The following is a 16,378-nucleotide window of genomic DNA, read 5'->3' as shown; positions in this document are numbered from 1 at the left end:
AGAAACTGCAGCGCTTACCTTTCTACTAACATGCAAATCCAGAGGGGACGTAGATGTAAAGGGAGGAGACAGAAGAGGCAGTTCCCGTACAAGGGGGGGGGGGGGGTGGAGTAAAATTCTTGAGTTAAAAAGAATGCTGTCAGTCATACACTGTATACGATCGACGACTTGGTAGGCTGCTACTTCTCGATTATTTCATACCGTCTCGATTAGTTTTAACAATACATTGCATTTCTCTGGGGATCTCTCCTAAAAGGTTACCGCTTCCAATGATTACTGGAATGGCTTGCACAGCAGTCGGTTCATTTTACTAGAAAAATGCCGGCCGAGCGGGCGCAGCTCCTTCCGAGCGCATTGTCACAGTGCCTAAGAGGCGCGGTAATCGGGGGACCACTGAGCCAAATCACAGGAAGTGAACCTGAAAAGTATAACCGAATTTCAAAGGACGTCCCTTCCCGGCACCGAGAGGAGGCGGCAAGGAAAGCATTCACGCACCCTAATGATCGCGTGGACAACGACCTTAAAGGGACACTAAAGGTTACTATTAAGTCAACGTGGACTGTTGAAATACCATCACAGAAACCTCGAAACGCTTGTTTCGTGCCAAGGAGAGACTTATCTTAAGAGAAAATGCGTTCTGAAGCGTCCGCGTACCTCTAGCGCAGTTCAAATCGCCCGCCCTCCGATGGAGGAGTACTGATATCATGGTCTCATAGTGACGTTGCGCCATCGGTGAGTAGAACGGCGTCCGCAGACGGCGCTACGGCTTTTCTGCGCAAAACGCGAACGCGCGGCCAGAAACAGAGCCAAGACAGAGCCGACAGCAGAGCGAAAGCGGGAGTCCGTTCTCTTTAAACTATAGGCTGCGGCGAGCTCGCAGCGTGGTCGGCGTGGTCTATGAGAAGCGACGAGCCTTTTCGCACTCGCAACAGGGCATAAAAATGTGCGAATCGACGCAAGACTCGGCCTAGAAACGTGCTTCGCCACAGCCAGGGCTGAATACGACCCAAGCTGGCACGACCCAGATGTCGTTTCCCGCACCGCCACCAGGCGCCGCTACTATACCTCAAACTCCAGCGCAAGACGCCCATAAGCTGGTACTTCATTCTATGACGCTAACTTCGACGCTCGTCGCAATGGACCCTGACACCGACAGATTGGCTCGCGATGGTGGGCTCAACTTCAGCGATTTGAGCACCGACGAGCGCGACCTGCTGCTGAGGGCTCGCACTGCCGGCGTCGTTGCGTACTACGACGGCGGCCTCGACACCGGCTCTCCGGAGCGGGAAAGCAACGAGGGCTTCCCACGACATCACATGGACGTGGCATTCTCGCTGCTTGTTCCAAATGAAAGTTTCGCGAGCCAGCAGAACCCTCACAGCACGACGCGATAACGAAACTACTGAAACTCCAAAGCGTACGCGGCGCAGAGTCGAGCGCGCAGAGTCGAGCGAAAACGAAACCTTTCGAACACCCATATTACTGAAGGGTAACGTCAAAATGTTATTTTTTCTTAGAATCGAATAGACGTAGACAAGTAGCATTTTTTTCCGTCTTATAATCGAATGAAATGATATTTTTAATACGAGTAGTTGAGTATTAGTAACACAAATTATGAGGAGTCCTTTCGTCATCGGGCTAGTACCGGAATGTCGCTGGGGGGTCTCAAATCGTGTCATGCATTTACCTCAATTTCTCGGTTACTAAAGCTCTGTTCGCGATTATATTGACGCCTTAGACGTTCTAGAACATTGCTCTACCACTTTAACTTGAGTTTCTGGTAACCTTTAGTGTCCCTTTAAGATCAGAAAGCACTAACCAACCCGAATAGACAATCGAACCGAAAGCCCACCCCACTTCTCTTTTTTTTCTGCTTTTGATCACCGTTCGCGCGAAGCCCACTGAATGGTTGCCCCACGGTAAAACAGTCCGAGCCACTCTGCCTTCTGCAAAATAATGGCGGCTGGCTCGCGTTAGTGGCGGAGTGCAACACAAATGTGTCAAGTGACTCATTGCATGGCATAGCATTTCTGAGCTCACTATATCCGTGTAAACGGTCGCAGTGCCAAGGCGACCTGCATTCACTCGCAAGATAGAATAAGTATCTCACGTGGTGAATGTGGAATACCTTTGCGATTATACCGTGTGTCCCAGCTGACGTTACCCAAGCTGTTCGAAGGAAAAAAAGGATATTAAAAGAAAGCACTGCTGGAGGTGCAAGCCATGTTTTGAGGCAATAACAACAATAAAATTATAGGACATGCGGTATTAGACTTATTAATACTGCGAACTTTCCTTTCTTTTAAAGGCATCCGCATGTATGCTCCCCACTTGTAGTGAGCGTATGCCAATGTTTGGAATCACCATCGTCATGGCGGCTCGCACCAAGGAGGTTGGCTCGCGCTCATCTCGAGCAGCGCCTGTCTCGAGCGCCCGACCAATCAGCGTTCCTCTGACGTGGCCGTCGAACCAGGTCGAACGACCAGGGCACGTCTCCTCTTCTGTGTTCCTCACGCTGGCGGCAACAGCTGTTCCAGGTTTCAAGGCACTGCCCGCGAAAGGACGAAACCCAGAGGACCACGCAAAGTACAGGGACAGGAAGCACAGGATCGAGGACACGGGAGTCTAGCTGGGTGAACGGCCAGAATCGCCACTTCTGGAAACGAGGGCCAGCAAGTGGATGGAGCAGCGCAGATCACGTGGCTACACCAGCTTCAGCAGTTGGACACGTCATCAGGTGCATGGTGAGAATTCCTCCTTGTATCCGCTTCTTCGCCCGCAGACCGCTATGGCTATACTGGCGATCGAGTTCCCATCTAATCCAAGACAGGCTTCTCGCACCCGTAAGCGCCATCTTGAAGGGGTGGCGCAAGACGGCGAAGTGTCATTTTCTGCTCAAGATCCCTGCACACTAGGGGACGAAAACGCGTTGAGGTATACAATACGCAGGCTGAAGTGTCTCTTCGCGTATTATTTTTTCCTCTATAGCTCTTACGCCAAACCCGTCGCCGTGGCCTTCAAGAGAGACAGGCTGATGTCCCGCTTTTTCTTTTTTTTTTTTGCGCTCCTGGTACAACATACCTGCTTGATTGGTAATAGCCAGAGCTGGTGACTTTGTCGATGGAGTTTAATCGATAGCTTTAGCGGTGCGTCGCTTACGGTCACGTGTCACGCACTCGAGTACTGCGGGTGGATCTCACATTTCTCGTAAGCGCGTCTGCCAGAAGAGCGAGCGACGCGCAGACGGGGCTTTTCGTCTACGAACCGACGCGAAGAGACGCGAGCGGACGCTCTGTCGCGCCCCGCTCAAGCGAATGGGCGGCGGCAGAGCCACGGCAAGCCAACGGCTCCTGAAGAAGTTGAAAACCATCGGCATTTGTACGCTTCCAAAGAAAGAGCTATACATGTTTAGCCTTTATCACCCCTGTCCGTTCCGCCGAGGCTAATGTCAGTTTTCGTAGGATACTCTATGGCCAATGTACGCACAGCGTGGCGGCGCGCACTCGTGTGGTCAACCAAAACGCTGTGCATTCGATGAACGCTCACATCTGCAGCGCCGGTCAGAAAACGCTGTGCTGGCAGACCACGGCACTCATAATGTTCCTACACCCCGGGGCACAGCCCATTCGAGGCAGCGTTACGGTGTCTGATGGCGGCAGCGTTTGGCTTGGTCGCTTTTTTTTTATCATTGCGTACTAACGCATCTTCGAAGAACCCTCCACGTGCGAGCTCGCGCATGCGCACCGATTACACGACTGTGCCAGCAGCTCGCGGGGCTCGTGGTTCGTACCTCGCGCTCGCGGAGCTCGTGGCTTGCGCCGCTCGCGCTCGCCTCGAGCGTCCGACCGGCCAGCGTTCTTCTGACGTGGTCATCGAACGGGCGCGGACGCGTCCGCAGCCGCTCTCACCCCGGGCTGTTCCAGGTTGCGGGCGAAATTCGAGGCGGTTATGAAGACCGGACTGTTGACCGCCTGGAACGTACTGAGAACGGGGACCGGCAAGAGGCGCAGCTCCGATCTTGTAGCCAGGTCGTTGCGACGGGGACCAGAGTGCGTCCCGAGATGACACGTCATCGTACGCAAGGTGAGAATATTTATCTTCGCATACATCTCTTGGGCGACCTTGAGGGCGGCCGTACTTATATTTCTTTGTTTCTTGAGGTTGTCGGTACGCCCTTTTCTAAGAGGGAAGGAAATTTTGTTGTCCTTTCCGCGGCAGCTGTGACCGCAGCTTCGTGAGGATGAGATGCACCCGCGACTTGGGCCGCGCAGTTGTTTCACGGTCGTGTGAGACGCCGCATACGTGGCGTCGGCTGCGCAACCCCATTGGTAGTTGCGCCCGCGCGAGCCTCTGTTTAGGTTGAAGAATTCGGAGGAAAATGAATTTGGAGGTGTCTTAAAAATGCGGACGTGGGAACAGCCTCCCCGGTGGCACTATTGGTATAGTGCCAGGCACGCGTAATACGGAGATTGTGGGCTTGTATGCCAGCGGCGGCGAGCTGCTTTTGATCCACTTTCATCTCCCTTTAACTTATCATTTCTACGCTTCAATCAAAACGTGCAAGTGTATTCCTATATGCGTTTCATGGCTTCATTAACTGTATAGCTTCATATCGGTTCTGATAAACAAAATGAACAAAGAATCGTGCCTCTTTTCCCCCTTTACGTTTACCTGAATGGTTATTTAGGTATATATACCGGCCTGGAGTGCTTTCAGCTGACAAATTGTTCTCAAGATTTATTTATTTATTTATTTATTTATTTATTTATTTATTTATTTATTTATTTATTTACAGATACTATGAATCCTAATGTGGTATGTACTCAAGAATACCAACGTCGCAGTTGGTGCAACAGGGATGAAATACAACGCAATAATGCGCTAGCTGAGAATACGAGGCGCTAGTAAAATTTGAGAACGGAAGGGAACTTTCGTATATTCGTATTTTCGTATATTCGTATATTCTTATATTTGTTGGAAGGGTTTTCCAGCCGCGTGTATGGCCGAGCGGAGCGAACAATAAGCGTTCCATTTTTCTACGTTCACAATGTAGTCATTTTGTGTACCAGGGCGCGACTTATAAAAACAAAAACGAACAGTGATGTCCTTCATCGACATGCCTGTTACGTTTGTTTTGTGCAACCGCCTAGGGGGTCTTGTTTGTGTGTCATCTTCCGTCAATTAAATATATGGTTTCCTAATATGTCTTTACAGGAAAAAAAGCCATTCGGGCTTAGGTTTTTTTTTTCACTTTAATTAAGAATGGGTAGGCCTGCTTTCCTATAATATATACGGAGTTCTTTTTCTATATGATAAATAGAGCAAATTACGCTCATCACATGCCGATGAACCTGTTCCAGTTCTGTGACAAGTGTACTTGTGCGTGGGTCCCAATCCCGAAATGCGTATTCGACTTTGTCTTGTTAATATTTGGTAATGTGTTTAGTGTCTGGCGAAGCATGTTTAAGCGGCGATCGATGAGAATGGTGCAATTGTTCTACTTAAAAGGAACAACGCTACTCAGAGTAGATAGTGAGCCTCCTAGTGACTCACGCAAGCCAAAAGGCGTAGACAGAATGGAATTCTATCTATTTGTGCGTGTGTTTGTGTATGTGTGAGGGGGGGGGGCGGCAGTACGCGTTTTTTTCTATTCTCATATTTTGGTGTTGTTTGCCAGGTTTGTTACTAAATACAGTGAGAGACGTCTGTGTTTATAGTTAATCGCACTTTTTTGGAATGCGCCACTTATTCGCTTCCGCACTTATGCTCTGGCAACGGAATAAGTTGTGGTGCTAAGTGAATTAAGCCCTGTTGTCCCAATTGTTCGTTGGTTTTGCTGGTGTTTCGAGCGACATTGCTCATTAACTTTTAGGGACGCATTGATGTTTTTCATTGCTTTATCGTAAAATAAGAGAAAGTTCTCAAGCACCAGGCTATAGAAAGAGCACAACTGAACACGGGAATGTGACTGCAAGAATTGTGGTCACGTATATTTGATATTCAAAGGCAAATTCAACGACCCTTTATTCGCAATATTAAGCAGTAATACGGTAAATCAATGAAAAGGCCGATGCGACTTCTCGTTACTGTCAGGCAACTTGTTAGAAAAGGTAGTGAGCACAGTCGAAGCAAACTGAGATTTCGAGATCCGTACAAGATCCTTTCTTTACAATGTGTAGCTGGATACGCAGGAGACAGGTAGTCAGAAGCGAACGATGCAAGTCCCTGAGTATACGTGTTTTATGAGGCCAGACATGACCTGCTTATTGTGTTACTTGAGGTTCGAATGATTCAATATTCAAGATGAGCCTTATTCTCAGTTTCTTCGCGATGTGGCTGTGAAGAGCGCTGGCTTGGTCTAGTTTGCTGAACGTCGATACATTATACATTATTCAATGTATCGACGTTCAATTAATGGCGCACCCACTTTTGCAAGTCCAGTTTTTCGGCGCTATTTGCTCAGGGTATTGACGTGGCTGTGATGCTTTTATCTTTTATGCTTCGGCTTCCCATATTGAAATGAGATCCGCATGGATCTCGATACGTCACCGTTTGTTTGCGATGGTCATTGACTTACTTCCTTACTACCAGCGCATTTACCCGGACAGCTGGCATTGCACTAAACTCTTCAACTACAACGGTGTGCTTGAGCATTCATTCCACCGTATTGGACGCAGTGTGACAACTGCGAGAACCCGCGCCAGGTCTCACCCGACCGCACTGCGTATGTCAAATCCTCGGTGCTTTTACTCGCCGTAACAGGCAGGCTCTGGAAGTAGATTGAAGACCTCACCAAGATTTTCGCTCCTGAACACACGTACGCTCACAGCAATGCTGTGATCCTCATCTTAAAGCTGTGGTGAATTATCACTGACCCCTTTTTCAATTAGTGCCAAATTTTCTGAAAGGAATTAGGAGAACCTTTCTTTGTTTTATTTTAGTGCGATGGCGATGAACTCAACGTAGATGCGGTATTTTTCAAGAACATTGTCGAATGACGTTTAAATCCAAAGAATGGTGGTATCTACGAGAGAGCTGAACCAGAATATGCTTCGTTGTGTTATGCTGAGATTCGGTTAGCCTATAATGGGCACGTAATCTAACGAACTTGTCTCTGCAGGAACTTGCTCGGTGGTTTTGGATGTCAAGCGCTACGACATCGTGTTCCAGTTCTTGAACTTCGGCGAGATTTGTTTCGCAGTGAGGTAATTACTGTTTTTCTCAACCAATATAGACCCCAAATTACAGGAAGTGATAGAGTGATAAATAATTCGTGATTTCAGTTAGATTCGCAAGGTGATTTACACAAGTTCTTAATACGAGATCGTGGTATATTCTATCAGGGAATCGCTGATACAAGCAGGGATACATTTGTTCAGTTGCATTGTTGCAGGCAATGAGAGTAGCGCAGTTTTCTGGTATTCTGGCATGATGCTACAGAAAGCCTAATGTATGATAACCTTCCATCTTTAACGACTTTTAGAGTAAAAAACGGTTGTGAGTACTACGACTGCAGTTAGAGCAAAGCCGAAAAAGATGGAAGATGAAAAGTTTAGTGTGACGTTCCCGTACTAGTCGATTGTTACGCCAAGAGAGTGACACGTCCATTTGTGTTGACCCTTTTTTTTTCTAATGGAAATAGTGTAATCGTCCAATAACAACTTGAAATTTTGTGATGCCGTGGTATAATTGAAGCACCGGCTCTAAAATTTGAAAATTAGAATAAACATTTTGAATTTCGCGTTACTGTGCTAACAACCAACCTACGTTGCAAAATTAATGAAAATTACATCTTTCTGCGTTTTTTGGCCAATGTCCGAGAATGCGTATAAACTTCCAGCCACATTCTCACTCTGCTTGTTCTCACCAAGCGATTACTTAATATGCTTACCCAAATTATGGTACCTGCAGGTGCATGCCGAATTGCGTGATTAAATCCACCTACCACAAGACTTCTAGAAAATATATGCCAATACGATATAAACTGTTGTTTCGTCCCAGACCATGACAAGGAACAAAAAAAAAGGAGTTACAAATACCATGAAATGATACAATCAAAGACGCAACGTCAACTTGGCAACCTACATATGGTGTTACACCTTTCTCTAATAGTTCTAGCAAACTTGAATTGGGAAGCAACAGCGCCAACTAAGACGACCACGAGAGGGAGAACGACACAGGACGAGTCCCACTATGTCGACACAGGACTGGCGCTTGTCCTGTGTCGTTCTCCCTGTCGTGATCGTCTTAGTTGGCGCTGTTCCTTCCTAATTCAAGTATGCACGACCTAGCCCAAATGAATGTAGCTCTAGCAAAGCAAAGAACCCGCCGTGGTTGTTTAGTGGCTATGGTGTTGGGTTGCTAAGAACGAGGTCGCGGGTTGGAATACCGTCCACAGCGGCAGGGGGCGAAATGCAAAAACACCCGTGTACTTAGATTTAAGTGCCCCATAATCTGATCGTTGTTTTGGCACGTAAAACCCCGTAACTTTTTTAGCAAAGCAAATAATTTTGCCTAATAAAATATTCGTGAATAGCATGTGTTTTGACAGGGGCTATTGTCACCTAAGTGGCAGTTTAAGAAAATAATTGCTTCAAGTTAAAATCATAAGCGCGTAGCAACTCGAAAAGTGACTGTCCCCAAACTGCATTCAGTTATAGGAAGGATACATCTTCATCTGCATGTACAATGTAATTATTTAACCAGTGATAAATTTCAGACGCATTCCCAGCAATAACGGGGGAATACTTTCTGCTCTGTACTAAGTTTGGCGCTCAGCTTTTCTGTATGCGATCATGCTGTGACATATAATTTTGCTGAATACTGTATGCAGGTGGCCGACGTCGACCTTACCGGGGTCTAAAAAAAACTGCAAGGTGATGTTGGCAGTCATTGTTTATGCGAAATGACGATCAGTCACGTGCAGTGGTGAAGTCACGTGATCCCCAGTGACGCTGTCATCGCTGCCTGCCTGCTGTCACGATGGGTGAGTGGTCTATAAGCTACGTCCAGCATGAATCTTGACATTTTGATCTTTACTGCGTTGAACTCTGAATCACACGGAATTTATACGGGCGAAAATTCGGGCTTCACAGTTAGTCATATTGCTCTATACGTCATTATGAAGCCAGTCTTGATGTTACATTTCCTACAGCACGGGGCCCTCAACGCTGTCCCGCTAAAACGCCCATGTACCGTGCCTTGGGTGCAGTCTAAAGCACTGATCCGATCTGATCCCCCCTGGCGGTCGAAATCAATCAGGAGTCTTTCCAATACGGCGCATAATTTCGCATCTTCCGTGCATCGTGTGCAGGTTTTTCAGCCGGTCGACATGCGCCAATTCAAAAAGCTTCGCGAAGTCGTTAGAATCGAATGGTAATAGTATTCTTCCATAAAGCAAGGAAGGTTCGAAGAACTTACCATGGAAGAAGCTAAATTGACGGCTGACTTCCTCACACGGAGAAAGCGCATGCGTAGCTGCAAATATGTTCCCGAGTGGAGCCTAAAGATTTATCTTGCTTGCGAGATCAGCAATACCTGACCGATATCCAGATTGAAGAATGAGGGATCATTTCTTTCTCTGCGGATGCCTTGACAAGGCGTTCTAGCACACTGTATTCTGAGAGCCCTTCGGGCAATGTCTTGCTCAGCCAAGATCGGCAACTTCGTGGCGTCGTCCTGCAGAGTCATTGTCGTGGTGTCGACCGGCTGACTCATTGCAGGTTTCTGTGGACACGCTGGGAACCCCCTGGTGCTCAGCATCCCGTAGTGGTGTGCATATCGAAATGCCCAGACCACTCATACGTAATGAGCCTTGTTTGAGCGCAACTGGCGACAGATACTCCCGGTTTTAGCGATGGCATGTACAGTATATATGCCTTTGGCTATTTCAGCTAATTGATTCTGATTGATCGCAACCCTTTATTTCGATAGGGCTTTCCGATGCGTACGTATACGTAAGTTTGAATACCTGAAATGCCGTGGCTTACCCAGATATTCAATAAGAATTAAAAGCGGCGTGCAAATCGTCACTTTTGAAAACGTCAGCCGCACTACGATAGCGAGCAGGTTGAGGGATTATCAAGCTTTCGCGCACTGTCCAATTTGCCCATGCAAATCAGGTTGATGCTCTATAGAGGGCCGCACCACCGGGAGCTCGAGTCTTACTTAGCGTTAATAGCTTGTTTGGCCTATATTTTCCAAGCAGCACGAGTTACTGTTGTGATGAGATTGCTGAGATCGGCAAATTACTGGTTAGCCAGCAAAGACGCAAGACTGACCTACATCTGCTAGCAGCTAGTAACACGCATGAAATTGACTCAAAATTGAGTTTCAGAATAAGTAAGAACGATCACAGGCGTCCCCATAATTTCGGTCTGGTGGGTATCTCGAAAGGCATATCTGTAGATTTTTCACGTTGCGATGAGTGTTGCCCGTCGTGGTTGCTTAGTGGCTTTGGTATTGCGCTGCGAAGCACGAGGTCGAGGGATCGAATCCCGGCCACGGTGGCCGGATGTCGATGAGCCCGAAATGCGAAGGCACCCGTGAACATTAGATGCACATTAAAGAACTCCAGGTGGTCGAAATTAATCTGGAGTCCACCCCCCCCCCCCCCTTATACGGCGTGCCTCATAATAAGATCGTGAAAAATTGTGACGTTGATATCCAAAACAAGAGAGGCAGAACAACATAAATTTTTGTCACTGATCAACGCGCTCCCTTTTGTCCTCATGCTTCCCTGCGGTAAGCCACTTTTAGTGAAGAATGTTGTCAGCAAGCCCACATAGCCACCGTTCTTGACCTGCCCCGTTTGAAACATAACGCGCTGTAAAGTGCACTTTCCTTTTCAGGTCAATGGCCACCCGTTGCCTGGGGACTGTGCACTGTTCTGCGCGTGATGCGCCGATGGCACCTTTCCTGCATCGGGCTACATTGGCTCTTTCTCAGCGGTGCACAGTGCATTTTTGGCGATGGTGGGTGAGTTCGCAGATACGTCTCCCACATTCGTTATGAGTCAACGAAACACACGACGCTAACCCGTAAGCGCATTGTCTCTGGACAGTGTAAACCCTTTCACAATTTTATCTTTATTCCTGTTGTGTAGCACTAACCTGCAGCTCGTTTATACTTCACCAGACACTTGTAAACACAATACTTAATTTATAGCCATTAAAGAGCGAACTGTCATGACGCGCAGCGTTCAGGCCAGAGCTATGGTGTCTGGCTGCTTAATGTAGCGGGTTCTCTCACTGTTAACTAAAATACACCCTTCACCTTGCCACCTGGGGTGGCATTGGTGGAGGGTTCCAATGCTGAAATTCGTGCTGAACTGTTCGGAATCCGAGATTCTCTAACCCTCATTAATGAAGGCTTTGAAAATTCAAGCAATACATTGCTGACTTCCGTAGTGAACTGTCGGGGGCAAAGGCCCCCAGCATGAACCAGTCCAGAAAAAAAATTCAGGAGCTCCGAAGGGAACTTGATATTGCAAAGAAGGAAGTTGTTAGCATGATACAGTATAGTAGAAATATGAACCTCGAGATCAAGGATCTTCCAGTGGCCCTAATGGAAAGAGTGGAGGGAATTGCTTCGTACCTCGGCGTTGAACTACGTGAGGGTGACGTTGAGATCGCCCACAGGGTACAGTCAAAAGGCAAGAGGCCTAATGTTTTTGTTAGGTTTTTTATGAGGACTGCTTCAGAGTGCTCTCCGCTGTTAAGAAGACTAAGGTGAATACTGAGAACCTTGGAATTGAGGCTCATCATAAACGAAAGTCTTTGCACTGAGAACAAGGTACTGTTTGGCAAGGCACGACATGTGAGAAAAGAGAACTGGAAATACGTTTGGGTTTCCCAAGGCAAAGTGCTTATGCGAAAGGCGGATAATTCACCTGTCGTGCACATAACTTGCGAGGCGGGCTTGTCCCCTGTAGGTTAACTATACATCTGTCCCTGGATGACGGATGAAATTCTATTTGTGGGGAAAGAAAAAAGGTAAGGGGTACCACAAATGGAAGGAGCACAGGCCTATAACTCCTTTTAAAGGAATAACCTTAAATGCTTCTGGAATAAATCAGTATTTCTTACGCGTAAACGAAAAAAACATATTACTCCTCGATGGTGCGGCAGGCTGACGGAAACACGCAAAAATACGGACTATTGTAAATGGCGTAATCGGTAATCGCTCAAATCAGCGTGTATTGCCCGAACTAGTCGATCAAGCTACAGTAGATGCTTCTGACTATTCTAATATAGGGCCGTCACTATTGCAGCCCAGTTTACTCCCGGTTATGAACCCTCGGTACCAATACAACCTATAGCTTCGCGATGCATGATATATAATTGGTGGATATTTTAGCGGTAGTGAAAAACCTTCCTGTAAGTAAGGCGGTTGGACTAGATGGAATTCCCTTCAGGTTATTGAATGATAATATAGATATATTAGGTATTCATCTGGTGCATATTTCTGATCACTCCTTGGACGCGGGAAAATACCCTGACGCCCTCAAAGTAGCAAAGGTAGTACCAATTTATAAGGAAAGAGATCGTTCTGCTCCCAGCAACTTTAGACCAATATCTGTTCTGAGCATATTTAATACTTCGTTTGAGAAAATAGTTTGCACACGCATGCAGGAATTTTTAGGTAACATAACATTGTCCTAATCAGCATGGGTTTTGTCCTCATAGATCTGCATCATCTGCAATTCTTGCACTTACACTATTAATACAGCATTTACATGACAATAAGATTGCCGTTGTCGTATTTCTAGATTTGAAAAGCTTTTTATAAGGTTATTCATGTAACATTATTGCATTCACTGTATACTCATGGCTTTAGGGGGCGAATATCGGATCTGCTAAATAACTATCTCTCAGAGCGGAAGCAGTGTGTAGTAATTAACCTCATGTCAGCCTCACATAGCTTTTCGGCGGGCGTGCCACCAGGCTCAGTTCTTGGGCCCGTCTTCTTCTCGCTATACGTCAACGATGCTCCGTTGGTGTGAACGTGCTCCGAAGTATTTCTTATGCGTAAACGAAAAAAAAAAATATTACTCCTCGATGGTACAGCAGGCTGACGGAAACACGCAAAAATACGGACTATTGTAAATGACGTAATCGGTAATCACTCAAATCAGCCTGTATTGCCCGAACTAGTCGATCAAGCTAAAGTAGATGCTTCTAACAACTACTTTTCTAATATAGGGCCGTCACTATTGCAGCCCAGTTTACTCCCGGTTATGAACCCTTGGTACCAATACAACCTATAGCTTACAACCTATACACACCTGTACCGTGTAGCTATACAACATATAGCTACACGGCTTTATTGTTTCTTGGGGACACTATTGAAGAACTGCAGGACAAAATAAATCAAGAACTCGGTCGTGTCGCGAAACTGTTCACGCCGGGTAAGCTTACACTTAACATCGACGAAACCAGTTTTGTAGTCTTCCATTCCAGGAGGAAAGGAACGAATTGCGACTCCCTGTCTATATTTTGAATAATGTCCGTTTGAACAGAGCATGCAGCTACCAGTATCTAGGTGTTTGGTTTGACTTTGATGTGCATTGGAAATATAAAATTAGTACGTTCCAAACGGACGTATAGTTGTGATGCATTCTCAACAGCCCGTAAATGTTTTGGCCCTCACGTTTTACGGATACTTTGCTTTTATACAGAGTCACCTTCATTATTCTTTAGAGTTTGGGGCGGTACGTACAAAACCTATGTAGAATCTGTCATCAGTCTACAAAACGGGCACTACGAATAGTTACCTTCTCTGAACATACTCATCAAAGTAAACCTCTGTTTCAGTTGCTTCGTGTTCTGCCGTTCAGTGAGGCGTATAAAGCAAAAGTTGCTCAGGTAGTTCATGCAATAATACGTTATAATAATCCGCTACCTATCAAAATATTTAATTTTCCGACACGAAACACGAGGGCAGCTAGTAACAACTGTATCAACTTACCACCATATCACAATTTATATGGACAGAGACTCGTGGAGTTCAACGGTGCTTTAATATATGGAACGCACTCCTACTCAGTGTAAAGACCAGCCAAAACTTTGTGCAATCCTTCAGACTTTATCATGAGTGCTTACAGGGTCTTTCTATTTGTATTCCCTGATGTCATGACATATTTTGTTTATTCTTTATTTTCCAGGTAAGAATGCTTTAATAACATATTTAAGTTGTCTTGTACAATACGTACGCTGTTCTCCTAATGTCTATTTTGTTATTGGACCCCAAACTAGCCGCAAAGGCTATGGGTCCAAACAGTATTGTGTATTGTGTGTATGCAATGAATTAAATAAAAAAAATTGCACAAGGGAGTATGTGCCTTGCCAAGTCGGCGCAGCATTTCGATAGTCAGCAGAATGCTAGAACTGTCGCTTCAATTTAGGTCCCGTATTATAATAAACGCAGCTGGGTTGAGGTGTCTTCGTAGTTGCATTGGCCCGATAGCTTAGGCGCTACGGCTCCTCGCTGCTGAGCCCCAAGTCGCTGTGGTTTGGCTCCATTTCATTGCGGGCCAAATGCGAAAAAAAAATTACACTCGTGTAGGTGCAAGTGCAAGTTAGACCTTATTCTATTCGGAATTATTCCTGGTGTCCCCATTTCGGCGTGCCTCAATAATATTGCTTTATTTTTGCACAAAAAGAAATTCGCAAATCCTACGCTTTCTTTCGGGGAGAGCGGACTTGTCATGCGTAAGTACGCATGGAGAAAAATGATGTAATGAAAACTATACACATAAATAAAAAGTTTTTCGTTTCATACTTGTCAGATGTATGGCAATATGTAATACCTTAAGTATGTCGTAGAAGGGAGCCCAACGTTCGACTTCACCCTTACCTCAGATCGCTTTTTCACACGTAGCTTTCGTTACCACGAAAGGTACAATGTTACCCTTTCACTCGTTCCACGTCTTCGAAATTCGGCGCCCAGTGCTTTTTCTTTAAAAGCTCTGCTTTCATCGCAGCGCGGTCTACTGTGGCATCCACCTCCGCGTAGTGAATGCGGTCATGCCTGAACTGAAGGAACCGAGTCGGCGTTGGGCAAAGCAACTCCAGGAATGGTCGAAACGCAGCTGACCTGCAGATTTGGTAAGAAACGTACGCTTGTCGGAAGTGGGCACGTCCTATTTGCCCTAACATTCCTGTTGAAGATCGCGGAATACGTTGCAAAATTTATGACCCTCCTGACCAGTGACGTTGAAGTTAAAAAAAAAAAAGCACGGTTGTCACTGCAATAACATCGCCTATAAATGTGACAGTGTTCTAGGTGCTGCCGTGTTTATTGTCTATTTTCGTTTTGCGCGTGGTTGGATTTGACGGTATAGCGTTGCCTGTGTTGTATCGATTTGACGCTTTGTGCGGGAAGAATGACAGGAATTATTCCTTGGATGAAGGTAATCTGAAAAAAAAAAGTAAAACATGACCCTAGAAACCGTACAAACATATTTATTTTGTTTTTGTTATGGTCCTTGTAATATTTACTGCAGTGATTTTCTGTCCGTAAGAACTCGGTATATTTGAATGTGAGAAAGCACAATATTCGCAGAGCGAGCGGCTCTTGACAGCTGAAAGAATAGAGAGAATAAGATTCTTGAAGATAGTATCCTTTGGATACGGGTAAACTAAAACAACTCACACGAAAACTTTGGACGACAGTCAGCGAGTTAAGAATACCGAATGAGGTCTAGGCTAAGCGGCATCCTTTCCAGCACGTGTGCCTTTCTTTCATCGCTGAAAAAAAAAACAGAATGAAGTACACAACAGCGCTTGTCCTGTGTTCCTCACTCGTCCGCGCTCATTTCGCGCTCACCGATGGATTCGTACCAGCCAGCTCGCATTCGTACCTTTTTCAATAGAAGCACATATTGTGGGTACACGCGGCATGCAATCATGCCGCGAAGTACTTCATGCATTCGCATTACTTGATGCGAATGCATGAAGTAATGCGAATGCATTACTTCATGCATTCCACCTAGTCGTGTGTTTTTGGGGTCTAAAAAAAAAAAACACTCGACTAGGTGGAAATTACACACCCTGTGGTTTCAGCTGGTTTATCTTGCACAACTTTTATTGTGGCCTCTCAGTGTATCCTATCATGAAATTGAGTATAAACAGAAGCACACCCTTTTGGTTTCTGTGTCGGTTACAATGCTAGAAATAAATGCAAAGTGCGCTTATTACTTATTTCGTTTTAGTATTTTCGCCTTTGATGGAGCAAATACTATAAGTTGTATTTGTAAATTATTTTAACTGGTATATAAGCGTCATTGTTTAGGTAATAAACTTGTTCTCGCAAATAATTGTGCACGGCGGGAACCTGGATGCCACAGGACCGATACGTCCTCTATGGCTTAATTATC

General features: G+C 45.8%; 1 protein-coding gene across 9 annotated transcripts in view; it reads left to right on the top strand.

Annotated features, from left to right (window-relative positions):
• The first annotated feature begins 3,762 nt into the window (after nt 1-3,762).
• The window catches only part of LOC142589914 (uncharacterized), a 98,166-nt gene continuing 85,550 nt past the window's right edge, over nt 3,763-16,378 (top strand). For 7 of the 9 annotated variants that reach the window (XR_012830000.1, XM_075701593.1, XM_075701594.1 and 4 more), the window contains exons 1-5: nt 3,763-4,083; nt 7,121-7,205; nt 8,834-8,986; nt 10,851-10,977; nt 14,984-15,107. The gene's annotated coding sequence lies outside the window, so the exon portion shown is untranslated. The remainder of the gene's footprint in view (nt 4,084-7,120; nt 7,206-8,833; nt 8,987-10,850; nt 10,978-14,983; nt 15,108-16,378) is intronic. The other 2 variants (XM_075701604.1, XM_075701597.1) reach the window with 1 other exon arrangement.

The sequence above is a fragment of the Dermacentor variabilis genome, chromosome 8 (genome assembly GCF_050947875.1).
Source record: "Dermacentor variabilis isolate Ectoservices chromosome 8, ASM5094787v1, whole genome shotgun sequence".
In the NCBI taxonomy this organism is placed as follows: domain Eukaryota; kingdom Metazoa; phylum Arthropoda; class Arachnida; order Ixodida; family Ixodidae; genus Dermacentor; species Dermacentor variabilis.
Note: the sequence above shows the minus strand (reverse complement) of the source record. Positions and strands in the feature narration are given on the sequence as shown.